The sequence below is a fragment of the Pteropus medius genome, unplaced genomic scaffold, assembly GCF_902729225.1.
Source record: "Pteropus medius unplaced genomic scaffold, Ma_sr-lr_union100, whole genome shotgun sequence".
NCBI classification, from domain to species: domain Eukaryota; kingdom Metazoa; phylum Chordata; class Mammalia; order Chiroptera; family Pteropodidae; genus Pteropus; species Pteropus medius.
In genome coordinates this window covers 1,211,981-1,239,816 of record NW_024352786.1, presented here as the reverse complement: position 1 = coordinate 1,239,816, position 27,836 = coordinate 1,211,981, and the positions used below count along the sequence as shown (strand labels likewise).

At 34.5% G+C, this 27,836-nt stretch overlaps 1 protein-coding gene, 1 long non-coding RNA gene and 1 pseudogene across 4 annotated transcripts in view; 2 read left to right on the top strand and 1 right to left on the bottom strand.

Annotated features, from left to right (window-relative positions):
• Positions 1-27,836, top strand: part of PPP3CA (protein phosphatase 3 catalytic subunit alpha) — a 279,943-nt gene that overhangs the window by 180,089 nt on the left and 72,018 nt on the right. The window lies entirely within an intron of this gene.
• Positions 3,426-9,701, top strand: LOC120591101 (uncharacterized). Its single transcript, XR_005649830.1, has 3 exons — positions 3,426-7,429; positions 7,479-7,480; positions 9,691-9,701. It is a non-coding gene; the product is annotated as an uncharacterized LOC120591101 (long non-coding RNA).
• On the bottom strand, positions 22,471-22,589 carry LOC120591402 (uncharacterized; annotated as a pseudogene).

Genomic DNA, 27,836 nt, shown 5'->3' with positions numbered 1-27,836 from the left:
GCTAATCTTTAGTTATACAAGCTAGAAAATAAAGCCAGTTACTTTTCTTATTTTCTGGTTAACATATGCTTGGTTGGCTTATACTCTGTGTACATTAGTAATACATTGAAAAACAGTATTTTCTAAAAGAGGTGAATAATGTAAGAAAGTATGTGAAGTCAAAGGTACTTTGTTCGACCAGCATGACACGTAGTTTTGCCTAGTTACTGGTGTTGCTGTAAGGGTATGATGTGACAGATGTAAAGAAAGATGGTGCCTTACACATACTAAATGCTCAACAAAAGTTACAATTATCCTATTTCAATTTTATCTATTTTTGCCTTAAATAATTTTTTTAGTATGTAACAATTCATTTTATATGTGCTCATGGTTTCAAATATATCAAATTGCAGCATTTTCTATAGCAATGTTTTCAAAAGTACCAATTTTTGGAAACCAACCTTTTCATCACTTTTTAAAGATACTTAACAGATTAATAAATAACCTAACTAGGCAACTGAGTTAAATGTTTAGAAATAATTCTAGTTGAAAAAAGTCATATTTAGGAACAATAAAATGTTATGGAATGAATGTTTTTACCCCCACCCTTACCCCTCAATTCCTGTGTTGAAGTTCTAACACCCAATATGATGATATTTGGAGATGGTGCCTTTGTGAGGTAATCAAGAGTAGATTAGGTCATGAGGATGTGGCTCTTGTGATGGGAATAGTGACCTTATAAAAGAGAAGGAAGAAAAGGGTACAGAATTTTATCTTGGGCTTCTGGCCTCCAGAGCTGTGAAAAATAAAAATAAATCTCTATTGTTTAAGCCACCCAGTCTGGCATTTTCTTATGATAACCCAAGCAAACTAAGACAAATTGTAAATGGGAATACTTACCTTGATATAGTTGTTAAAAACTATGCATTTAAATTGAGTTGATAATTCATAAATCATATTCACTTTTCCTAGCCCTTATTTTTATTTCATGTCTAACTCAAAGGGAACTTTTTTCCCAGTTACATTTAAAAAATTCTATAAAACCTGATTTCTTTTTGATCATGTGATGAGATTTAACTCCATGTATTTCAATAATAATTCTGCTTTTGATGTATCCTAAGGAAAAACAGTCTTATATTGGATGAGTTAAGATAAACATTTTAAGAAAGGACTGATATTGCCCAAGACCAGTAAAATTACCCAGTTGTGTCTATTTCAGGCAGAAACATGGACCTTATTAGAAGACATCAAGTTTTTTAATTACTGGATTTTGGAAATGTCCATCTGCCCTCACAATGACTAGAGACCTGTGACAACTTGAAAAGATAATTCAGTTATATTTCATCTTGTAGTTTTAAAAATGATAAATACTAGCTATTTTATGGTATGGGCTGTTATTAGCCACAGAGGAAGAAGAGCATGATATATGGATGTATGATTCGAATCTGTAAATGTGTGTGTGTGTGTGTAGTGTGTGTGTGTGTAGGGTGTGTGTGTGTAGGATGTGGATGAAGCATGGCAGAGTACGGAGGGGAAAAAGTGGCAATTGTAACCAATGAATTGAGTGTATTACATTTTTAAAAGAATAGCTCTTGGAAAGGATTCAGATTGGTTCAGTTTCAAATAGCAAAGGTAATGATATCTGTGAATTACCTGTATGCCAACATTCTTGTATTATATTTCAATGGACTCAGCCTTTTCTCCTCAGTGTAATAGGAACTCTGTGTCTTTTTTTAGTTAGTGGCCTTTGATATTCTCAGATAAAAGGCATCCTTCTGAATTCTTTGATCATACACTACAGCAAGCCAGGAAACTCTCACTCCTGGCATCTTTGAAAAATGCCCATATTCTTCAAATTCATTTTAAATTATTTGATAATACAGTGACTTTTTTATAGAATGTAAAGGAAAATAATCCAGAATTTAATTGTGTGCTCTAAAGAAGAATTCAGGGAATGGGAAATTATTGGCCAGAAAAGAAAACCCCGAACTCTAAATTCAGCATGTTATCAATTTTCAACTATTCACTACATTTATTTAACAGCAGAGAGTCCAATGGGAATAGCCTAGACTTTGGAAAAAGTAGAGTTCAAACCACAGCAATACCACTTAGTAGCTTGTGTGCCATGCATCAATTATTTAATCATTTTTCAGCTTTAGTCTCCTAATCTGAAAAAAAAAAAAAGACATAAAAATAGTATCTGCCTCAGAGGGATGTTGTACAAATTAAATGAGATATTATATGTAAAGCACAATGCATGGCAGATTGTAAATACGTAACCAAATGTAGTTCTTTCCTTGGTTTTGATATTGATTTCTGTACATCCTAACTGTATGTTCTAAATCATGTTGTATAGTTCTTCCTCTGTAAACAGAGGCGAACACTGACCTTCAGGACTGTTGTGACCGTTACGAATGACAAGAATCACCTAGTGTGTTATCTGACCTGCAGAAACACTTGATCAATGGTAGCTCCACTACAGAGTTCCTGCCCAATCTTGATTACTCTTTGAGGTGTTGTGGATCAGAGAAGATGGATTTCATGCCCTTAGGAACTAGAGTGGTAAAGATTAAAACACAGAAATACATTTATATATATATATATATATATATGAATATATATACACATTTATATACATATACATATACATATATATGTATATATATACACACATGTGAGTCTCTTTCATATATATTTATATATGAATATATATACATATATACATATATATGCATATATACACGTATGTATATATACACATGTATATACATATATATACGTACGTATATATGTATATGTATATATATATTCATATGTAAATATATATGAATATGAGACTATTCGAGCTTTAAATGCGAATGGAGAAAAACTTCTTCAATATTAACTCTCCTATACTTAGATCTGGACTGGGCTGAAGTTTACTTTGAAAATATCTTCCAAAAAAGAGTTTATTAAACTAAATAAAATCTGAATCATAGTTCAAAAGGACATGATTATCATTTAACATAACATATTTTTTAATCAATTTAAGATCATAGCTTTAAAACTGCTTTTCTATATGTTCATTAAAGCCAGGACTGTCACATATTTTTAATAGTTTGCAGCAGTGTGTGAACTTCAGAAAAGTAGTATGTTATTTCTTTTTGAATATTCTATAATTTTTTCCACTTATTTATATGGATGTTCCTATAGTTCGGACAAATTATAAATGTTTTCCCATAACATTTATAGGTAAATATTAGAAGAAATGCTTAGCTAATTTAGACATTTAAATTTCTTAATGTAAGATTTTTTTTCTAAAACATTATATATACAGCAATATTTTTCAAAATGTGTGTCATAATTCCTGAGACATAAAAATAACATATTATTATCAATCCAGTATTTTTAAATATAATGTAAAAGAGAAAGAAAATACAAGTTTATCATAAATAAATAAGGGAGGTATCCATAAATCTTTTATTTGTATATATGTATATTTGTAATGGCTTTTGATGTAAAATATATTTCTAACCTTAGTTTGTAATCAAATAATTTTAGAAAACACTGCCTATACCACAGAATCTTGCATCGAATTCCCATTGTTCAGAGAGATATGGCATAGGAAATACTATGAAAGAGGTTTTCCTGAGCATAAAAATTGACTTCAGGCAATATATAAAATAGATTAAAGTGGACTAAATAGAGTATTCATTCTTCTGTTTAGTTTAGAAATATTTATTGACTATTTACGTCTCTATGATCTACAGGCACAGAATTGATAAATACAGGCATACCTTATTTTATTGTGCTTCACTTTATTGTGCTTCACAGATGTTGCATTTTTTTTTTTCAAATTGAAAGCAAGACCTTCCATCAGCAAAAAGATTTAAACTCACTTTATTGCGATACTCACTTTACTGCGGTGGTGCAGAACAGAACCCCATTTTCTCAAGTATGTCTGTATGTAGCCTCTATCCTTAATAATGTCATAGTCTACTAGAGGAGGCAGATGTGAACTAAATCTTTGTGACTGAGTAGGCAGTGATGCCACCATCCAAGACAGGATATATGTATAGAGGCAGGTCCGTGTGAGAAGACAGTGGATTCATCTTAGGTTGAGTGTGAGCATCTTATGTGACACCCAAGCCAAGTTTCCAGTTAGCTGCTGTGTACGTTTCTCTAGAGTTCAGCTGAGAGATCTGGATCGGTGATGCTGCTCTGGAACAGTCATCATAAAGTCAAAGATAAAGTCATGAAAATGGACTAGGTTACTAAGGAAAAGGTAGTAGGGTGGTAGTGACAAACCTGGGGATAATGCCTGTGTTTAAGGAATAAGCAAAGGAAGAGGAGCTATAGAGAAGATTGAGATGTGGCTAGAAAAGTAAGTGGAAAACTACTTACTTGTGTGTCCCCCCTAATTCACATGTTGAAACCTAGGCCCTGATATGATGACATTTGGAGGTGTGCCCTTGGGAGGTGCTTAGGTCATGAGGGTAAAGTCTTCAAGGAATGTGATTGATGCCTTTATAAGAGAGCTCTCTTACCCTTCTGCCATTTGAGGTCATAGGGAGAAGATGGTTGTCTCTATGAATCAGGTAAGGGGCCCTCAACAAACACCAAATCTGCCAGTGACTTGAATCTACAGATGCCTTGATCATGGATTTCTAAGCCTCCACTGTGAGAAATAAATTTCTGTTGTTTATAAGCTCTGTAGTCTTTGATATTCCGTTACAGCAACCTGAATGGACTAAGACAAAAACCAGGATGATAATGTTAATAGAAATTGAGGCGAGAAGGACTCAAGAATGCCTGCTGGGTTCGACAGTTAGGAAGTCACTGTCCATAGCAGTGGAGTACAGTCAGTTGAGAGTGATTAGGGTTGGAGGAAGGGAAGACATTCAGGGTAGTCCACTCTTTCAGGTAGCTTGACTAAGAAGAAATGTACTGCAGTAGCACAAGAGGATGATAGAGACAGGAAAGACTTTTTGACGATGGAAGAGACTCACATGTTTTAAGTAAAGGGAAAGAACCCAGTAGAAAAGAAGTCAGAAATATAAGAGGCAGAGTAAATAATTGATGGTGGAGCATGAACCTTAAGAAATTAAGCATGGAAACACTGATGATCTAATTAGCTCTAGGTAGAAGTAAAGATCTTTTGAAACCAAAGGGAAAGAAAAAAGTAGGGATGAAGAAGAGAAAGGTAGTGTAGGGAGTAGAAAGTCAGAAAATGGAGAATGTAGTTCCCAGCTCACTTTCTGTCTTGTGAGGTAGAAATTGAATTATGTGTGGAGAGCGAAGACTTAAAGGAGGACAAAAAAACCTGGAGTGGTATGGGAACCTCCTGAAGGGGAGGTAGGGAAGAGTGGTAACAAGAGGAAAGGTAAAAAGTATAGTGAGTATATAGTATTGGGGCCAAAGAGATCATGCACAGCCCAGCTCCAGGCAACGCTACACCTCCGCAGCCATGTATTGTGGGCACCCTGATTGTTACATATTAGCAAGGTCTTCCCCAGCTACCTTTTGATAGAAAAATGAATTCTACAAGGTGATTTATAAGTTTATTTCCAGTAGAAATTTTTTTACTAGAATGCATTATGAAAATTCTTTTCAAAGAATTTAAGATGTTTGTTTAGTTTTAAAATAGTTTGGAAGGAGGGCGTTATGAATCTTAAAGGAGGCTATGAATGTAGAGTGCTTTGTACAGTGCTGACCTTGTGATGGACACTCAGTGGATGATAGGTATTATTATCATTATTGCATTCATTCTGAAAATCTATAATGTATATTTGGATTATGCTTAGCTTTCTCTTTTCTTGTCGCCCCAAGTGTTCAAATGATATCACTGCTCTCTTATCACTTCTAATTCCATAACCAGTTCCTCCTGTCAGAATCAGGTATAGACTAATATGTTGGGTTATAGCATATGCTCGTCGAACAACTTGTGATACAGTAGTGAACAAAACAAAATCTCTGTTCTGAGGAGGTTATGTTCTAGTGGAGGAGAAAGGCAAACTGATAGATCAGTTTAAAAAATAAATAATGTGAGGTTGTAACAAGTACCGTGAAGGTTAACTATTTCCTCATGCTCTCTGGGTGTGAAATTTGCATCAAGTCAGATTTAGTACTGGACACTTTGCTTCTAGGCCAATAGTTAAAAAGGTATTCAGGTAGGTGAAGCCACCCATTTCTAGTATATTTTGCTTCTATAATAATCTTCTGATCAGCACCTTTAATATATTATCTATTTTCTTTACCTGACCAGATAATTTAGAGTCAATCACAGTAACTTTTGTTTTTTTCTTAAATCTTGGTCCCTCCCCCAAATGATCTAAAATGATTGACATTTGATGCTTTTTTAATATCATCTTCCATTGGCACACTAATAATAAGTATCACTGTACCACAACTAGGTGGAATTTATGAGATTATTCACTACTTTGATAAGTTTAGAAAATATATAACCTACAAGGTTGTAACGAGTGCTGTGAAGAAGACTGCAGGAGACTAAGGAATGGAATGTGTCTTATAGGGAATGGAAGTTGAAGATCAGGAAAGGCCTTCCTGATAATAAACATATCAGCAGAGTACTGAATAGAGCCAGAGGAGAGAACACATGTTTAGGGAAGAATTCTCCATGCAAAGGAATAACGAATGCAAAGACCCTGAGGTGGCAGCTGGCCTGGTGTCCTTAGGAAAGCAAAGCCAGTGTGGCCGAAGCAAAGTTTGTGCCTGGGAGAAAGGGAATCTGAGATTAGAAAAGGAGCTAGAGGACCAGAACATTCAAGGCCTTTTACTCAATCAAACAGGATGCCACAGGAGGGTTTTGAGTAGAGACATAAAATGTTGGTCTTATGACATCATGAGATTGTATTACTTCTCTCCCTGTTATGATGTAGCCTCTCTTCTGAATCATGAACAAATAATCAAAATTGCCAAGTCTTCCCTGAAAAATATACTACTAGGGAATGATGTCTTATAGTTTAAGCTCAAATCCCTATGTCAACCCATTTTTATTCATGTGAACAAAATGATAGAAACATAATATTGTTTCTATTCGGTTTAATCACACATTTAAAGCAAATGTGTGTCTGTGGATAGAGTGAGTACCAGACCTGTAATTCCAGTGCTGTGTATACTTAACTGAAATACTCTGAGAACTGCAAATTATCTACACGATACTTCTCTTTGTCTGTAAAACAGTGTTTATGTCCTGGTCACAGATACATTTGACTTTTACAAAGTGACTTTAAAACAGAAGGGCAAACTTGAATTTTTTTCTTCCCAAGTAAAAACACAAGTTAGAGCATATTTTTCTGTTATTCTGAATCACATAGGTAACGCATCGTATCCAGAAAAGATAATGCTGAAAAGGGGATGAAGAGAGAACAGGAAAGTATCCTGGGTGTCTAATAGTGCATGATTAATGTCCTAAGTATCACTGAGGAGAGCTGTTTCATTCTGCCAGCAGGTACCTGTCATTTATGTGACCGGGAATCTACATGGGGCATGGAGTTTAGTTGTCTGCTGAGATCTACGACTTGAAAGGGGATTATTTTGAAAATGGGAATATTATTAAGTTATTAGTGCTGAATTCCGCACTCAGAACTCAGCACGGATATACACTAAAATCAAAGTTAATTTGAAAAATAAATTGCAAAGAGAATTATACTATGAATTCCACTTTACTGAAGGCAAATGGACGTTTTTAGAAGTAATCTTCAGCAGACTAAGATAGAATGAGATTTAGATAAATATTAATTACCTTTTAAAAAACTGCTGTGTAAATAAATAAGTAAATTGCTTGGAATGGGAAATTCTTACTCTAATCATTCACTTCCAGTCAGAAATCTATGTTAGCCAAATATGAAAGTACTATGCAGTACAAAAAATATAATTTGGACAAAAACCTAAAATTAAAGAGTAATATCATTTTGCCAGAAGGCTTAAAAATGCCATAGGAGAAAATGAAATTTTAAAGACTTTAGAGAATTAATTGTATTGCCCTATTCATATTGGCATATTTTTTCAAGTAATAGAAGTTGTTGGAACTTATTTAAACTCAAAGCCAGTAGAAAACAGAATGAAGTTACTCACATCCCTTTATTTTATTCAGTAGTTAGAGGACAAAAACAAACGACACACAAAAAAACCTGTTTTGGGTGGAGGATCCATTCCGCTTTGTAAAAATAGCAGGACTCTCTACCCAAGTGCACTCTTTGATGCTTGATACCTAAAGCACTGTTCACACATTTGTTATATTCTTTGTAGAGATCAAGCAGAATATTATTGAGCTTCCAAAGTGAGCAAATGCAAGGCATGATATTGGCCACTGTAGAGGACACAAAAAGGCAATCTTCGTCCTCTAATTACCTTATCAAATTTGAGATATGTGAGCATTATTATACAAAGAATCATAGCAGTCCTGGCCTGACCTTGTCACTGACCAGCCAAATCACTTTAACAGGTCACTTAAATCTAAGAATTTCCATTTTGATAAAATACTTAAACTATTTACCATGAAAGCGTTCTTAAAAATTGTTCTTCCTATTTAAATCATTTTATGTCATTTTCATATCATTCATATTTCATTTTATTTCAGTTTCATATCATGTTATAATATGAAATTATTAACCATATATGGTGACATATGTAACCCTTTGCTTATATAACCTTATGTTTATGTAATCTTATTACTATGTATAAAGAGGCATAGATAACCTTATATGTAACTATAAATAACTGTATATGTATTTATTACAAGCATAGAATGAGTATTAGAAAGAGCAAGCCTGATAGGACTTCGGAGAAGTAAGAGTAGAATGCTTCTGTTAGGTACCATTTATATACACTTGCTATATGTCAGAGAGTGTGCATGGTAATGAAATATAATATAACGCAATGAGTCAATGAGTATCACCCCCATTTTAGAGATGAGAATGCTAAAGTACATTAAGATTTAGTTACTTGACCAAAAACAGTGCATTTAATATCAGTAAAGCCAAGATCCGAATCATAGCACCACTTCTCAAGGGAATTGACAGGAGACGAGGCTGGGGAGATGGAATAAAACCAGGTTATATTGAAAGAAAGGACTTGGTGGTGCCATGATAGAAAGTTTGGATTTTGCCATTTCATCAAAAGGCAGCCATTAATTATTTCTGCCCAGAGAAGTGGCTTGGTATAAGCAAAACTTTAAGAAGATCAGTAAGATCTCAACTTTACAGAAGTGGGCATACAATTGCTCATATTAATGACCCGTTTTCTGTAACACAGAATAATGAAGACAGAGCCCTTGCTGGTTTGAGTTTTTTATTTGTTTTGTTTTGTGGGAGGTTTGTTTTTTTTTTTTTCTTTGAGGACTGACAGCTGTGAGTTATAATAGACTTCTCAATTTATACATGCCCACTCTCAGCCCATGGAGAGTAATAGCTCTCGTTCTCATGACACATTTAGATCAGGAGAGAGAGGGGAGCAGCATAAACTAATTAAAATTAATGTGGGATGATGAGCCTCCAAAAAGAATAAGATCATCAACGATGAAGAAAAAAATATAGCACACAGGCAGCACGTAAACCAGAGGCAGTGGTGACTCAGGTCTTTGGGAGGGCTTCAGCCTGCACCTGCGAAGGCTTAGCCTTTGGTTTGATTGGGTGGGGAAAGGAGGGTAGCACTGAAACAGTCCACAGAGAGCTGTGGAAATGACACGGCTCCCAAAGGCATACCTGGGAGAGTGGGGACATGTTTATGTGCCTTCTCACACTAGCCAGGCAGGGTGCCTAGAAACTAACTGCAAACCGTTCCCCAGCCGCAGCCACAGCCACAGCCAGCTTTGTGATTCCTTATTTAATGTGTTCCTTCAGTTGCATCTCAAGGCATGATCTGTCCGATCTCCCATCCCTCCCCCTATCTTTTTTTAAAATTGCTTTGGGATGTAAGAATCAGAGGTTCAGAAAGTAATTTAGCAGTCCTCTGCTCTGGAAAATACCAAAAATCCCCTCTGTAATATGCCTGCCAACATCTACTCCATTAAGCAAATATTTATTTAGTCCTTCTTTTATGTAGTAAATACAGGGGTACATATTAAGAGAGACACTTCCTTATAGTTGAGGAAAACTATAATCCACTAATTAGACAATTACATATTTCACCAATTCTAAAATGCACTCTTTTCATAGTCTAACTTCTCTGAAATTGGCCTGGGCCTCACAATCACTGTCAAACAATAGTCGAGCTATAGTTGTCATTGCCTGTGCATGCACAGACTTGGTCATAGCTCTTCATATTGTTGTCTCTTTGAGTTACGTGACTTTTTGGAACCACATGTTTTGAGTTTAATTGCTGATTACAGTGTCTTCAAAAATATTATTTGGCATTGAAACTAAATGTTATCATGTAGAAAGGACCAGAAACAGGACAGTGAGGTACGTGCACAGTTAATATTAGAGAAGAAAACATTCACTCTTGGAAGACTGTCTGATATTTTTTATTTTCACTCAAAGCAAAAGCCATGTGTTTTTCAAGACCTGAGAAGTAATGATTACTATAATCTGATGAAGCCCATTATATTTTCTTACCAACATACAAGCCGAGGAATGCCTAGCATACACCAAACAAGAAAGTCTAGCAACAAAATCCTGGTTATAATACTGGAGCACCACATTGAAAAACAGTGCATCACAAATACTTTTCACAGCATAGATAATGATATTTGGTGAAAACACATCAATGACTGATGTGAAAGAGGATTCTGGTTAGTCAAACTCAGTGGAAAGAAGATGTAAGAATATGTTTCTCTTATGAAGTATAAAATAAAGATTTTAAGTGGTAAGAAAACATTTAATTGTTTGATTTTTTTAACTTAGTGATACCTAAAATCCTGGTGTATCTTAACAAGCGCTGGTGTCGTGTGTGTGTGTGTGTGTGTGTATGTGTGTGTGTGTAAAGAAAAACATCTTTTTTTTCATTGAATAAAATTGACATGTAACATTATGCTAGTTTAAGTACCATGTATTTCTTTGATACATTTATATATTGTAATATTCTTGCAAATTTAGTGCTATTTGTCACATGACATAATTTTAGTACAGTGTTATTGTTTATATTCATTGTACTGTGCATGAGATCTCCATGGCTTATTTACTGCTCATTACAAGTTTGTACCCTTAAATACCATCACTCTTATCTTCTTTACCCCAACCATTCTGTCTCCTAGTAACCACCATTTTACTCTCTGTTTTTTACAGGTTTAATGTTTTTTATTCCACATATAAGTGATATAGTACTTGTTTTTGTCTGTCTGTATTACTGACAATCTCTCCCTTTATGTCCATCGGTATTTGTTTTATATGTTTAGGTGCCCCTATGTTGAGTGCATAAATGTTTTCAAGAGTTATATTCTCTTGTTGGATTGATCCATTTATCATTATGAAATGTTCTTTGTCTCTTATTATAGCCTTTGTTTTAAAGTTTATTTGTCTGATGTATATATTGCTACCCTAGCTCTTTTTTTCCCTTGAAATATCTTTTTCCATCCCTTTACTTTCAGTCCATTTGTGTCTTTTGATCTGAAGCGGATCTCTCATAGAAAGCATATGTATGGGTCTTGTTTTCTTATCCATTCAGCTTACCTGTCTTTTGATTGGAGTATTTACCCTTAAAGTCATTGTTGATAGGTACTTAGTTATTAACATTTTGTTATTCATATTTATTCCTTCTTCTTAAAGAAGTTCCTTTAACATTTTTTGTGTACTGGTTTTGTGGTGATGAAACTCCTTTAGCCTTTTCTTGTCTGAGATAATCAGTGGTGTCTTAAGATTGTTGAAATACGGTAGGGACCAACAATGCGGTATGCTTTTTAATCTTCAGAAAGCCCTGCAAGATGAAATATTATTATTTCAGTTCTACAGATGAGAACATTGAGGTGAATAGTTCAATATCTTAGAAAGTTAATGGTGGTTAGCTGGTTAATGGTGGCTGCCATTTGAACCAGAGTCCAAGCTGTTTACCTTAAGTGAAGAGAATGATTAATCGAAAAGAAGAAAATGAAGGGAGGACACAGGAATGTGATGAAACAATAGTAACTCAGTGCTTTACACGAGGCTTGATTATTTCTAGTGTGGGTGAGCTCTTTATACCACACTACACGCCTTTCCAATCTGAATGATTTTCTTGTTAGAAATGAATCTTTTAAAAAATACATTGAACAAATAGGCTTCGTTTTAACTTCCACTCATTTGCTTTAATTCCTCCCTCAAGAAAAACAAACCAAAATAAACAAACAAACAAAAACCAGAAAATTAGCCTGATGTCTCATCCACAGAAGCCTCTCAATACTCGAGAACAATTACCATGTATTTCGTTTTCTGGGCTAGATAGCCACTGTTTTTCTTATAAAACTTGTTTTTGAGGCCCTAAATAATATTAATCATATTCCCTTGGGGTATTCTGTTTTGATGTTGTGTGTTTAAAAATTTGGAGTTCAGAGTGAAATGTTGCATTAGGACTTTCAGCACAGACCTGACACACATTATCATCTAAAACTTCAAAACCTTTTCATGATACTAGTTATGAACCTAGGCTCCTCTCATCCTGATTTTTAAAAAACGGACTTTTATGTCATATCTCAGGGCATAGAGCCTAACTCTTCCTGAGATAGGGCAGACTGGAACAGTTAGTGGCCTAGACATCTGCATGTGAAGGATAGTTCACCATAAGACTCAGGTGCTTGTGGTTGTGGGAAGTCCTGTCTACACGGCGGAGATGTGATGGCTGACATGAAGGGCATTCGGAGTAGCATAAGGCCCAAAGTGAGACTTTTATCTATGCAGCTTATCGGCATGGGCAAGTTACTTAACCTTTTTCAACTCCCTGTCTGGAAAATTATGATAAATAATAGTCATAACTCTTTGAGGATTAATTGAATGTAAGCATTTAAAATGCTTAGAAACACTGCTTGACCTACTTTAAGAACTCAAAATGTGTGTGTGTGTGTACGCACGCACTCATATGGGTGGGGGGAGAGAGGGAGAGGAGAGAGAGAGAGAATTTGTTTCAGAAATCTGAAATCAGGGTGTTGGCAGGACCACGTTCCCTCTGACACCTCTAGAAGAGGATCTCTCCCTGCCTCTTCCCGCGTCTGGCAACCCCAGGCCTTCCTTGGCTTGTGACAACATGACTCCCGTTTCTCCAATTACATGGCCACTGTGTCTTTGTGTCCATATTTTTCTCTCCTTATAAGGACACCAGTCATATTGGATTGGGCCCGCCCACATGTTAACCTGATTATATCTGCAAAGACTATTTCCAAATAAGGTTATGTTTGTAGATACCAGGGGTTAGGGATTGGACTTGGACTTGGACGTATATTTTGGGTGACACGATTTAACTCAATATCTAATATCAGACAAGTTCAAAACAGAGGAACTGGGTATCCCAAAAGCTAGCAGAAGAAGCTTCGGGGAGTGGGGGATCTAAGAATAGGTGATGTTTTGAGATTTAACCAGTGAATATGCACTAGGGGTTTATGGGCCAAACCAAACCGCTAGGCTAAAAAAAGGGAAAATAAGATTTCAGGCTTCTCTGGGGGCGAATTTGGACCTACATCCTGAAGGACCCACAATACTGAACAGGTTACTGAAATATAAGGTGTAAACCCAAAGTTGGCCCTGTGGATCCTTTTCACTTTTGGAAGTGCCTTTCTTCAAACTCAGAATAAAGATCTTGACAATTCTGAGGTGTTAATGTAGCTTTAAGAGCCTTCGTAAGTGCAGCATTATAGATTTTGATGGCCTGGCCAGTTTCCAACACACATAGTTAGATTTTGCTTATGTAAGATGCATTTAAATTCTCCTGCAGGTGAAAATTTGTTTATTTTCTAGTTTAAACACTTAACTAAGAATTTGTTCTGTGCAGCCATTATGTATTGTCTGTTCTTGAGAGCTTTGTTGTTGGATAAGCACGAGTTCGTTAGGTGTATAAAGATACTATGAATAAAAAGTGCACCATAAATAGTGGTTTATTGTGATCATCTTTGTGTCTCTACCATCAATATTTCCAGAACAGTCAGTCTTGATTTCCCAAATAGAGGATTTTGACTGCGAGTAAGAAGCAGTATAACTGAAATATTAAGAAACTCATCTCTTTTGTATCTCAGTCAGAAAGTCTTTTGTAAATACCATGTTAATGACAGCTATGGAAAGAGAAATATGGAAAGTGTGCTTAATGTAGAGTTTTCTAATCCTTGCAGGAATTCGAATCAATTTAAGATTAGATCATCCCCTAAGTGGGTTTTTATATAGTTGTTTCGTTTCCAGTTTTCCATGACTTTCTAACACTTGATCTTTGTATGAAAACTGCTGCCATCTTCAGAGACATGAGTCATGGTACTTAAAATGTTTTCACCATATTTTAGACATCAGAGGATACAGTAGGAGAAGAGTAGAGTCTTGGCATTCACGATTTTTACATTCTAAGACTTGACCTTTCACAGTAGTTCATTACATGTATTAATTTAGCTCATGCACTAGGCTCGCAGACTCCTCAGTGTCTAATTTCATTTTGGCTTTTTTGTTTTGTAAGTATTGTGTGTATGTTTGTGTTTGTGCATAAATAGTATGTGCACATATTTTCTGTGAAAAAAGATGCCCATGCAAAGATAGCCAGTTCCATCGGAAGTGAGAGGTGATGATTTAATAGCCAGAAAGAAAGGTTTTAGGTTAACTAAAGAATGGAATGTCATATTCTTCAAGGATTTGGATCAGTAATATAAATGAATCCTTTGTAAGTTCTGTGCAGATATTAAACAAAGTAAGTATCTGTTTCAACAAATTTTCTTGGTCTTGCCAACTTGCTCAAAGGCGCTAGAATGGCTATTGAAATGATCTTTAAGTTAAACAGAAGCGCACAAATTTCAACCGTTTAAAAAAATGCACAAAATGCTGTTATGCTGTTTGTGGTTGTGTGGAATATTTTCCCCATCTTCATTCCTTTTGATACTTGACTTTGCCCTCCTCCCACGAACAGCAGAGGAGCAGGCATGTGACCCAGACCTGGCCACTCCGGGTACACCATCCTGTGGACACAGTGATGGATTCAGGAGGGATCAGGGGACCTGCAGGGTGCCAGTCACAGTTGTTCTGTGGCTTAGTTTTGCTGGTATTGGTGGATCCATCTCTTATTTTAGCATGCTGCAGGATATGATTTGGAGGATACTTGAAATAGTCTAATTACAGTAAGAGAAAATAAGACCAATGTGCAGAGAGAAGCTGACTTAAGAGTGAAAGTTAGGGAGGTTTTATTTAAGCCCAGATCCATTTGTGCCTGAAGCCAGTGCTTATATTTTACTGCATTTTGTCGGGGGATACCATGCTTAGTAATACTTAAGAATTACAGGATTTTCACACATCTTGAGAGCAGATCCTTCATGCTGCTTAAGGTTCTGTGGTATCTTATACCCTCCTACCTGTATGCTGACAACCATCTAGACTTCTTTGCTATCTTTGAGGCTTTGATGAATTCTGATTCTCTCTATTTTAAGACACATTGAAACTCCTGCTTCATTTTAAATATATTATATTTACAAACAGTGGAAAGCATTGTGTGCATCAGTTAATAATTCAAAAACCTGTAAATGTTTAGCTGCCTTAATAATGAATAATGAAGTTAAGGGTCTTCATAAATGATGGAAATTTAAAACCATGTAACAAAAATGTGCTATTCAACACCAAGTCAGTAATTTCTAGATAACTTATTCATTAATTTCTATTTTAAATATTCTTGCAGACAGTTTTTCTGATTTAGTCATGTTGTTTGAAAAGAAGTGAATAAGAAGGCAATGTCGCCTTGTTTGTACTTTGTATCTACAGATGTAAAATTGGGACCATCAGCTACTCATTATCTAGAATTAAATAAAAGAAGGAAAAATACTGATATAAGGTATATGGAACTCTTTATTCAGACTGATTTAATGATATTTTAACTTTGAAATATTATTGTGGTCATTTATTCATGGGTGCAGCTTCAATCATGTGCAGCTGAAGAGAGCTGTGGTGTCATAGAGATAAGGAACTTATCTTAAGTTACTAACCTGAGCCAGTAACTACATTATCAGATTTAATATTTACAACACCTATGCATGGTACCTGCTACTGTCCTTATTCTACATATTAGGAACTTGAGGGTTACAGAAGTACAGTGACTTAACAGAAGTACGATAGAATATCTCCTCTTGCCCAAATCCCTTTAATGGCTCCTCTTTGGTTGAAATTCAAATTTCCTAACTTGGATGACAAACCTCTTATTATCTGGCCCTTGTTAATTTCTACAGTTTCATCTCTTTTCATTTCTTACCTAGACTCCAAGTTTACAGGTCTTTTTTAACTTCATAAAATTTGTCACAAGTTGTTTCTTCCGCTATGAGCGACATTCCCTGTTCCTGTCCCCACCAGTGACTAACTCTTCTTCATTCTTCAGGTTTCAGCTTACATTCCACATCCTCCAGGAATCTTCACCAAGTGCACCATGCTCATTACATTGTTCATTCATTTATTCAGCAAATAAATATATCGAGGATCCCCTTTGTCCTAGGTACTATCCAAGGCACTAGAAATGTTACAGTGAGCAAAGAAGAAAAAATATATATCTGACTTTAAGCTGGTACTCTAGTATTATTATTTAGTTCAGTGTCCCTCATTAAATGCTTGTTTCATAAGGGGATTGATTATGTCTAAGTTGTTCCGTTACATCTTTAGAATATAACACAATAAGATATTGTAACAATGTTACAGGCATTTAATATTGAATTGGGGCACAAATGAATGACTTCATTTACTATTTAATTTATAGTGGTTGTGTAGAAGTATAAGAATGTTTTATTTGGCCCCTTTTATCTTTTCACACTGCCACCATCATAATACTAGACCTCACTGTCTTATGACTGTATTATTGCAATAAATTTCCAATTGAAAGCAACCTTGCTTTTAAATTTTCTACATCATGGGATTCTCCATAGAGCTGTCAGATTTATCATTTTTTCTTACTGGAATTGTTCTCCTTAAAACACCTCATACTGAAATCCAGTTCTTTCATAATCTGATGTCACCTTTCTACTCTGATTTATCTTCTGATCTTTTACATATACCTTCTAATCAATACAATTTTTTGTAATACACTTATTCTGGTTTATTTGCACCTTCCTACCTAGAGATCACTTTCTCTTATTCTCAGTTTACTACAAATTTTATCAACAGTGAAAGTCACTTCCCTTTGATTAAATCTTCGACAATGTCAGTCGACTTTTATTTCTGTAATTTCTGATTTTCTGTAAGAAGTCTGCAAGACTTCTGGTTATATTAGTAGTATTCCTAAACAAGTTTTAAGCAGCAGAATCTACCCCCCTACTCGTACCTCCAAAACACCTCGTACCTCCAAAACACACACACACACACACACACACACACACGAGGAACAAACCTTATATGAAACTCCAAGATAAAAAAAAATGATAAAAGTAGAGCTTATTGTAATAATGACTCTTAATACTCTTCATGAACCCTTTAGCTCTGCAGAGCACATTCGAAGCCAATGTATGTGACCTCGGCCACACTGGTCTTTGTTTGGTCTTAATGTTAGCAAGGGAAAGTCAAAAGTGGTCAGGATGACTTATCACTGGTGAGAGGAAAATTACTTATGCATTAAACGGAAGGAAGGGATCATTCTTGCTATGCCTGCCACAGCAAACATTTCAGGTCTCATGTTTTTGGCTTCTTACTGCTTCCCAGGAAACATCTGTAGGAAACAGAGCATAGAGTCTCATTTTATTCCTTTCTGTAGTTCTGAGACATTTGAAATGTTAGGAAACCTCTAGGCTAGACCCTTCTGAAACATTTTTAGCCATCCACATTTCACACGTGCAGAGGCCACACAGTGAAGTCCATGGTCAAAGGTCAGTGTCTTCTTATTGCTGAAAGTCAAATCAGTAACAGTTAAGTAATGGGAAGTCCCATCTGGTCCCTTTTCATAGGTGTAAGTTTTAGATCTCAATTATACCTTATTTTTCTTAAGGGAGTTAATTGTATTTATAGTCTTTTACTATAAAATTATATATTATTCTTTAATTATTTCATAATGATAAAAGCTTCCCACCAGTTTTAAAGAATGACTGTTTTTTTTTGTTTTTTTGTTTTTTTACTTTTCAATAACACCTGACACCTACTAATTAAGACTGAATAAAATATTGTGGTTTATGAAGTTGACTATTATATAGGATTATATAATAGTCAATTTGTACACTCAGACTTGTGACCTCTCCATATAAAGTATCAAATCATCATAAGACAAGTCAATATTCTTTTGTAAAATGTAATTCAATTTATGATGTGACTAATATCAAAGAGATTTCATAATTAAAAAGATAGCCTTGTATGTATGAAGAACATTTTTAAATTTTTGTTTAAAATACATTAAGGAATATAGAAGATGGAAAGAGTTCTGGAAATTTAATTAAGTAGGTCTATAAGGAAATGTAACTTAAAATTATGTGATTTTATAAAACAAACTTTTCCCTAGTAAAAATCAGTTTAAAAACTCACCAAACACATTATGAACATGCTTTTCAATTTTTATGTTTTCTCAAGGGAAAGAGAAAGAGTTGATTGACAATCCTGATTGATCTTTTTCTCAATTCAAATATATAACAAACATTCATCATTTTTAATTGATGAAAATTAAACTAAATTTGAAATTATGAATACTAGAGAATCACAAGTTGTGATGAGTTAGCAGCTATTTTCTATTTTCTAAACACCTGCATTAAAATTTGCCATGATCACCCAGTTTATATGCTATATATAACATGTTAGGCAAACATGATTTTTGTATAATTTAATTAGATATTTGTCAAATGCTGAAGAAACAAGAAACATAAGACATGTTCATACTCAAATTGGAGACAGGCACATATAAAGGTACAGAATATACAAAGACTTTATAGTTGCTATGATTTACATTAATTTAGGTAACTGTGACCCCTCCTTGTATTCATAAAGATAAATAAAATTGATGGCTTATTTCACTGTGAAATGTAATCTTCATAAGAGGAGTCTTCAGTGGAATAAATATAAGCTGTAAATTGAAATTTGAGATAATTTATTACAAGTTTTTAAAGTTTTAAATTGCTAACCCCTTTGCTAGGTAGAAAATAAGCAAAACAATCTCAAACCTTTTATTAATACAATTTGAAATTTCAAAATAAAAACATTACTAAAAGTAAATGTAAAATACTTATAATTCGACATTTATTTTTTGAAAAATTGTATATGCTCCTGCCTCTGTTAAGAAATTTGGTAGATGGTAACAGGCAATGGAATGATTTGCCCACAGAAAATGTGTATGGGAGACCTAAGTCTTAAACCCATATTTCTTGACCATAAACCAGTGCTCAGAAGTTTCAGAATGGAGAGGGAAATACTCTGATGTCAGGAAGCCAGTACTTTTTGTTACCATTTCATGAATGTCTTCCCAAGTATGCTGTAAATTTCTGGAGATTGTTTCATGCCTTCCACATCTTTATTGTACCAATATAATAGAACACAAATAAAAACTAATTAGCTTTTGATGTTGTTTACTCATCTTTTTAATATAGCGTATTTAGTAAATATTTCATGTTTCAATGTTTTATTCATTTTTTCAGATATTTAACAGAATAAATAATTCTGAAATAGTTCCTTAATGAAAAATAGATAAGGAAATGATAGGTCTCATGTTTTTGGCTTAAGAAATTAGCTTATTGTCTTTGTCAGAGAATTATTTTCCAGAAAATACTTTTTAAAAATAATTTTTAAGTGAATGTGTTCGAACATGTTTAAGTTCGTATATTTTTAATAATTCCTTAATTAAGAATTAAAACTTCCATTTCTAAATTTGCCTCCTATAACAAATAAGCTTATATATTTTTACTGAGGGAATGGTAGCATTTAATTCATTAAACCCTTTTCGTTAAGTCATTTAAGTATTTCTTTTCTTTATGGAATGGCACTTATTAGCTTTGTTCACTTAATATTAGTAGGCATAAATAGAAGCTACTTGAATGTCAGTGATTGGTCAAAACACTTTCTAATATCCCCACTTCCTATAATTGCCAAATTAATGATTAATATGTGAACTTTAGAATTAAATATCATTAGCTTGCTTTCTTGAATTTAAAAAATATTAAAAACAAAATAATATTTTAAATTGTTAAAATTTGAGGAATATCATAACAAGAATAGAGATGACTCACTTTTTTCCTACTTAGAAGATTTTTCTTAACTGAGTTTTCCAGAAATCAGTAAGAGTTGGCTTTTTAAAAAGTCTATTTGGTGAAAATACCTTATATTTCTTCCATTTACTATGTCACTTTCAGCTTTTAAAACATTATTGCTCTTACATAGCCATGGAACAGAGTGGTCTTGTAAATGAATTTTGCTACAAAAGAAAATGAGACTACCTGGAAACTCATCATGGGGCTGCTACCCGCTGAAAGATCAGTAACATCACTAAAGCTGTTTGGAGATATTTCCTCTCTTAAAAAAAGGAACTTGTGGAGCATGAGACCTCATCTATTTGATTTCAGCCTTAACAGCTTTCAACATATGATAGCATGCATTTAGGTAAAAAGTAGAAAAAATAGAGCAACGTTTTGTATGTTTTATTTATGGCTACCTTGAGTACAGGTACTTAGATCATCTATCTAAATCTGGCAGAACATTCAAGATGTTTCTTAGGTAGATAACTTCTGGAATAGCTACCATATCTACCATTTCGCATTGTGTCTGCACATTCCATGTGCCACAGCATGTTAAGCTTTTTTCCTCTCATATTGTTTCATTAAATTAAAAAAAGAACAAAAACAACAACTTATTTTAAAAGGTTTGTTATGAAGCTCCTTATAGATGAGGCATCTGAAATCTTCTACAAAGATTAAGTATCTTGTCCTAGTTACACAAGTGGCAGTTTACAGCACAAGATGATCTAAGCCTAAAGGTAAAAAGGAATAGACTGTGCCTATGTAAAGGAAGAGATTGAGGAAAACAAATTGGAAGAGTCCATGGCTTCTATAGATAATAAAGCTAATTCAGGGAGAATGAATAAGAAATTGATTAATGAAGTCACAGCTTATTGATTAAGGCCAATCAGGAGGAATACATACAAAAACCAAAAAACTAACAAAAAGCAATTATTAAACCAAGAGGTGTAGCTTCATAGTCTGTGTTTTTAAGCATTTCACTCTACTGCCTCTCCCCAAGGAAGAAAAAGCAAAAAGCCAAGTTACCAAACAGTTAAAAAAAAAAAAAAGAAAAAAAACAGCAACAATAAATCCTCCCAAGATGGGAACTGAAGGCATAGATCTGTAACCCCTAGATCCAGTTACAGCAATAGAAGTCCATCTTTCAGGGTCCTAGAGGGAGTGTTCATGCGAATCTGTAACCTGGGATTGGTATTTCAAAAAGCAAAGAGAGCAATCATTCATTTATCAATAAATATATAAGTACATAAGGTGTCAGATTTATTTATATTAAACTGGAATTACATCAACTCGTAGTGTTTATCCAGTACTCTTGATTGACAGGTGATGACAGTCGGGGGTTTAGTGAACTACATATGTAAATAAATCCACATATCATATAACCAGTACCTTCCAGGACTGACCAAACTTGGACATATGAACAGAGTGATGACCAAATTTAATTAAATATCACTATAAGTATTGTACATATTCTATTTACTTAGTGTCACAGCCGTGACCATTTAAATAGTTTCATAATGTTATTATGAATCCTTAATAGTTAAAATCTGGATTGTTGCTCAAATGGAAAAATTGTGATAACAGATGGGGGAAAAAATGCATTCTTATTTAATTGCATTCTTATACATTAAGTTCTTCCAGTAAACAAAATCTTGTAAAGCATTCAACCTATGAAGGAGGAAAAAAAAAAAAAACCTTTGAAAAATAATCTCAATGGTGAGAGCACTCACCTTTAAGATAAAAAGATAAACATCAGTTTCAATAATTTATTTTTCTATGGATTGGAATATACTATCAACGTACCATGGTGTTTTGTGTGCTTGGTCCTATAAAATAATTTTTAAAATGCAGACTATTCTAGTTTTTTTCCATCTGATTATAATTATAAACCGAGATTTAGGGGATTCATGAAGTATTTAATACTGGATTGTTTTAATTGTTATTATCTATTATAAGCTACAATATTTTCTGCTCTTATTTCTTCAGTTGTCCTATTACATTTTTCATTAACACTGGCTAATAGTTTATCTGTTTTTGTAAAACAGCATTATAAATATAAATAAATATTTGAAATTACTGCTATTAATCTGCACCGATATTATTGTTTTGTGTTTAACTTTATAGCTTTTTTTTCTTTCTTTTTTTTTTAAGGCGAGGTAACTCTTGGTTGACCTCACAGATTGCAAAGACCTTGTCAGCTTACAATCCCTTTTTTAAAAAAATTTTTATGCCTACAGCACCTGGTCTTCCTAGGTGTTCTCCCATCCAAGTACTAACCAGGCCCGACCCTGCTTAGCTTCCGAGATCAGATGGTATCAGACTTGTTCAGGGTGGTATGGCCGTAGATGCTTTTCTTCTATAAAATGCTTTAAATTTCAGTGTTTAGCAAATTTTTCTTTGACTTAGAGACTTTTTATTATTGTGTGATAGTATCAAATCATAATGCCCTGGTTAAGAATTTGTATTTTGTGTTTTACAAAGTACCTAGTACATGTTTAACATTTGAAAAATAATATGGACTATGGGGAAAATAATATTATTTTGAAGTGTACCTCTTTAGTGAATTAAACCCCTATTATTTTTTCTCGCTTAGTTTATTTTGTAGTTGATGAAGATTTCTAGAGATAAGTGAATGCTGTAATAAAACTCACTTTTATCTCAGTAATTGCCTGATTTCAGAAGTTTACACATTCTGCTAATAAACTACACATATTCAGACTGGCTAGTTTGTAATTGAATTTATCATCCACTAAAGGTTATATAATTCTGGATTATCAACAGCAAGAAACAGATATATACTTCCAGTGCCCATTATGTTCAACCTCTTACAAAACCTCTAAATGTGAGGTTTTTCTCTGAAAAATATCAAATTTTGGAAAAGAAAAAGTTGTAGCAGATAGAGCATTCGAAAACCAAACCAATAAATTGAATAGGTTAATCCTCTCATGGTGAGAATTAGACATGATAGTTCCTTAATGTTAGAAATTTTATTGTCTTGGGAAATGTGGCTATTATGGAAAAATATTGGGTTGAAGTAAATGAAGCTGAAAGTAAAGTGGAACTCTAATGGTGAAAATTGCTTAGCAATTCAGTAATGTCTTTTCTAAAAGAAAAATTACAATCTGTTAGTTTAGTATGAACTGGAAAACGTGTAGAAGAAGTTATTCTATTTCATGAAAGTCTTTCAAGATGATAAAAGCCAATATTTTGGAGGAAGTAAAAAGTCTTTATAGAAAATAAATAGTGAATCAAGAATTAAAAGCACTTGACTTCTAAATCATAGTATTGATGTCATTTTGAAATGCTGGTCCATTAAATGTCTGTTTTTAACCTGCAATTTATTGTTTGCTAAGTGTTTGTTTGTTTGTTTTTAACAACTCACACCTTTGTCCCCAGGCATCCTAATTTGTACATGCTTTCTTTAACCTGGAATTCTATGACATTATAAAATTTTTGGTTAGTGTCAGTAAGTAATTGACCCAATGATGTTCTTTGATTTATTTCCTTTTTTATAGGCAAATTAATAGGACCAAATGTGTGAGTCTGAGCATTAAGTTATTTTAAGTAGTTTTATATGAAAGTTTATGTTTTATATTACATTTTTAAAAAATATGTCTTTTACTCAGAATGGTAGTTTTATTAGAGTCCTTTAAAAGCTATGATTGTATAGCAATTTTGTCAGGAACTCATTCTAGTATGTTCTTTACTGTCTACTGTTTACATTTTCTAATGTAGTAATTTATTGTCAATATGAACCTAGAAACAAAGGAATCTTTTGAAAAAATAATTCAATTATAATGTGGATATACTTGATTGCAGATTCAGTAAATTAATTTAGACATGTATACCTAATTACACATATAATAGATGCATGCATGGTTGTTGTTTTGAACACCTATCCCTTCTTATTGGAAAGTTACCAGCATTTCTCTAGTCATAAGCAGTAAGGCAAAGGCTTGGTCCTGTCTATGGTTATCTTTCCAACTTCCTCCTTCCTCTGCCTGAGATTATTTTCCAAAGGGCCTCTTTGTCCTCAATATGCTGGCCATTATCTTCTCTACTTAGCTGTATGCTGGTTTTAGGGTCTCTTAGACTCCCTCTGTGACTGATTCATTGTCCAATTTGTAGATCACAAGGGCTTAGTCAGCTGACTACAAAGAGCCCCTTGTTACTGCCCCAGCTGTTTATGGCTATTTCTCTTTAGCACTACTTTTCTGTAATCTACAGCAAGTAAAGTCTTAAACTTGTTTAATGACTCCCTAACTGCTGTACTGACCACTAATCTCCAAATAATTCCTCCTTTGTAGTGGGTGGCTTCACACACACACACACACACACACACACGTGTGCAGTTATGCACATACGTTTATGTTTATATGTACTTGAATCTCCCGAGCCTGTGATTTCAAAGTTCAAATAACTAGCTCTCCAGCAATGACATTAGAAATAAAGACTATTCCCTTCCCTAAGAAATAAAAAGAATCTTTTCTGTATGTTATTTTCTGTTTCCTACTTTAAAATTCTGTACTCGCCTTCAGAAGACTTAGATCAAAAGTTATTGGCATCACTCATGTGTGAGAATCATTTCCAGTAAAGTTTTATTTAATGTGAGCTAAGAGTCATCAGGGTAAGGAAGAAATATCAAATGGCAATTACTCAAAAGTAATTGTTTGCTTAGGTATTACTTAGCAGTTGATTATTTAGGCACAATTTGTATATTTGCTGATAGTAGAAGAGAGAAATGGAAGAAGTATGTAAGCATCAGAGGATGTGGGTCACTCATGTGCCATTTGGTTGTCCTGAGGATGTTAGAGTAGCCAACTTCAAAACCAACTTGTCATGCCATTTAGGGAAAAAATCAAGATAGAGATAAGGAAAACATTCCACCATCTCACCAAATAGATTCAACTACTCAGTGTCCCTGGAAGTTCTTATTTCTCCAGTATAAAAAAAAAATGGCGGACTGCTTCTCACAGGGAAGATAACCACCATGTTTTGGCACATTACACTGCTAATGGATAAGGGTTACAATGGTCTAGGAAGAAAAACTTTTGATTTCATTATTTTTGATGTGCTAATTTCATTAAATGCCTAACTCTATACATTTCTGATGAAATATGTACAGTTCTGCTAATAATCTATTGAAGACGTAACAATTTTTTTCAGAATATTCAGTCAGATGGATGACTCTTTTCATAGAGACTAGGCATGATGTTAGACTCGAATGATGGTCTTGTAATGTGGTTGTATATTGGTGGTTATGTATTGGTCCTTTATTATGGGTAGGAAGCCACTGTCAGGACAGAATATGGAGAGACAGAATGGTTTACTATAGGCAAAGGTGTCAGACAAGGGTGAGTTTTAACTCCCTATTTGTTTAATCTTTATGCAGAACATATATGAAAAACTTGAGTAGACTTGGGGGAGGGAGAGTTGAAAATTAGTGGAAGAAATATCAATAACTTATGTATGGAGATGATACTATCATATTGGAAGAAATTAACAATGATTTGGAACGACTTCTGATGGAAGTTGAAAGAGAAAAGTGCCAAAGCAGGACTGCATTTGAACATCAAGATGGCAAAAATCATGACTACGAAAGAAATACAAAATATTAACATAGACAAGGAAGACATTGAAGTTGTTCAAGATTTTGCTTACCTTAGTTCAGTCATCAATTCAAATGGAGCTGCTGCCAAGAAACCAAGAGAAGGCTGAGACTTGGAAGCACAGCAATGGGAGAATTAGGAAGATCATTAAGAACAAAGATGTGTTAATAGAGACCAAAGCCAAGATCATCCACACCCTCATATTCCCAATTAGTGTGTACAGATGCGAAAGTTGGACAGTGAAGAAGGCTGATAGGAAAAAAATTGATTCATTTGAAATGTGATGTTGGAGGAGAGTTCTACTGATACTCTGGACTGCCAGAAAGAGTAACAGGTGATTCTAGAGCAGATTAAACCTGAAACATCGCTGGAGACAAAAATGATAAAACTGAAGCTGTCCTACTTTGGGCACATCATGAGAAGACTGGGTTCTTTGGAAAAGACAGTAATGCTGGGAAAAACAGAAGGCAGCAGGAAAAGAGGAAGACCAAGTATGAGATGGATTGACACCATGAAAGAAGCCATAGGCATAAGTCTACAGGAGCTGAGCGGGGCTGTTTAGGGCAGGACATTGTGACCATCACTCATTCATAGGGTCACCAGAAGTCAGAGTCCACTCAACATCATATGACAACAAGGAGTGCTTTCATTACCTGTGTTGTGGTTCTTTGTTATTGGCACTTTTTTGACATCATAATTCTATCAGTGTTGGCCCTTAGTTGAATACCCACCCCACCAGCAATGTTCCATTGGGAATGAAAAGAAAATAATAGGGAGCTAAGGAAATGCAGGGAGCAGAGGTATATAGTGGTCAAGAATGAGCTTGCCTTAAAGGTATAATAGAATCTGTCAAAGCCTGGTTGTTCTAGAAGTGCTGTTAAAATTAAGTGACATTGAAGATGAAAGGGCCTAAAATAAAAATAATGAAATCTTACCATTTGAGACAAAATAGATGGACCTAGAGGTATTATGCTAAGTGAAATAAGTCAGAGAAAGATAAATACCATATGATGTCATATAAATACTATACGATGTGGAATCTAAAGAACAAAATAAATGAACAAGCAAATCAGAAACAGACTCATAGATACAGAGAACACACTGATGGTTGCCAGATGGGAGGGGTTTGGGGGGCCTGGGTAAAAAAGGTAAAGGGATTAAGAAGTACAAATTGGTAGTTACAATACAGTCATGGGGATGTGAATTATGGCATTAGGAATATAGTCAGTAATATTGTAATAACTATGTACAGTGCCAGGTGGGTACTAGACTAATCAGGGGAAACATTTTATAAATTATATAAATGTCTAACCATTAGGCTGTACACCCGAAATTAATATAAAATAATATGGAATGTCAATTCCAATCGAAAAATAAAAATTGAAGAATTAAAATAAAATAAAATTATAAAAAAGAAAAAAAAAAGGATGAAAAGACCTAATCTCATGAGGAATTGGAGGCTGCAAACAACCAAGCAGGCAGCTTGCTTCATTAGCTGGCATTGGTTGCACTGTACTTCTCTTGGGACACCAGTGTCCTAGATACCCAAGAGGATGGAGGATGGAGGCCATGGCATCATATAGAGGTAGCCTTTCCTCTGTGTGGTATGATCGCCTTTACCCTCCACTCTTTTGGGTACCTAAGTATAGATACCTCTTGGATACCTCAGTATGGTGGTCACTTTCTTTCTGAAGTTTGGTATCATAATGGTGAATGTTCCCAGATACCAGGACATTGGGATAAATCCATTATCTTAAAGCTGAAATGCAAAAGTCCTGAGTTCAAATGCCCAAGGAAATTTGATCTTTGTTACTCCTTTCCTTAGGTTCATCCCTCTCTTCTAGACTCCATCAAAGAAACACTTCAGTATTATCCTTTCCCGTCATAGGAAATCCTAATCTCACACTAACCTGGAGTTGGCATTGAAAGAAGTTGCCTTTCTAGTGCGTATCTCCTTCACATATAATTTAGCCACATGGGCTGAG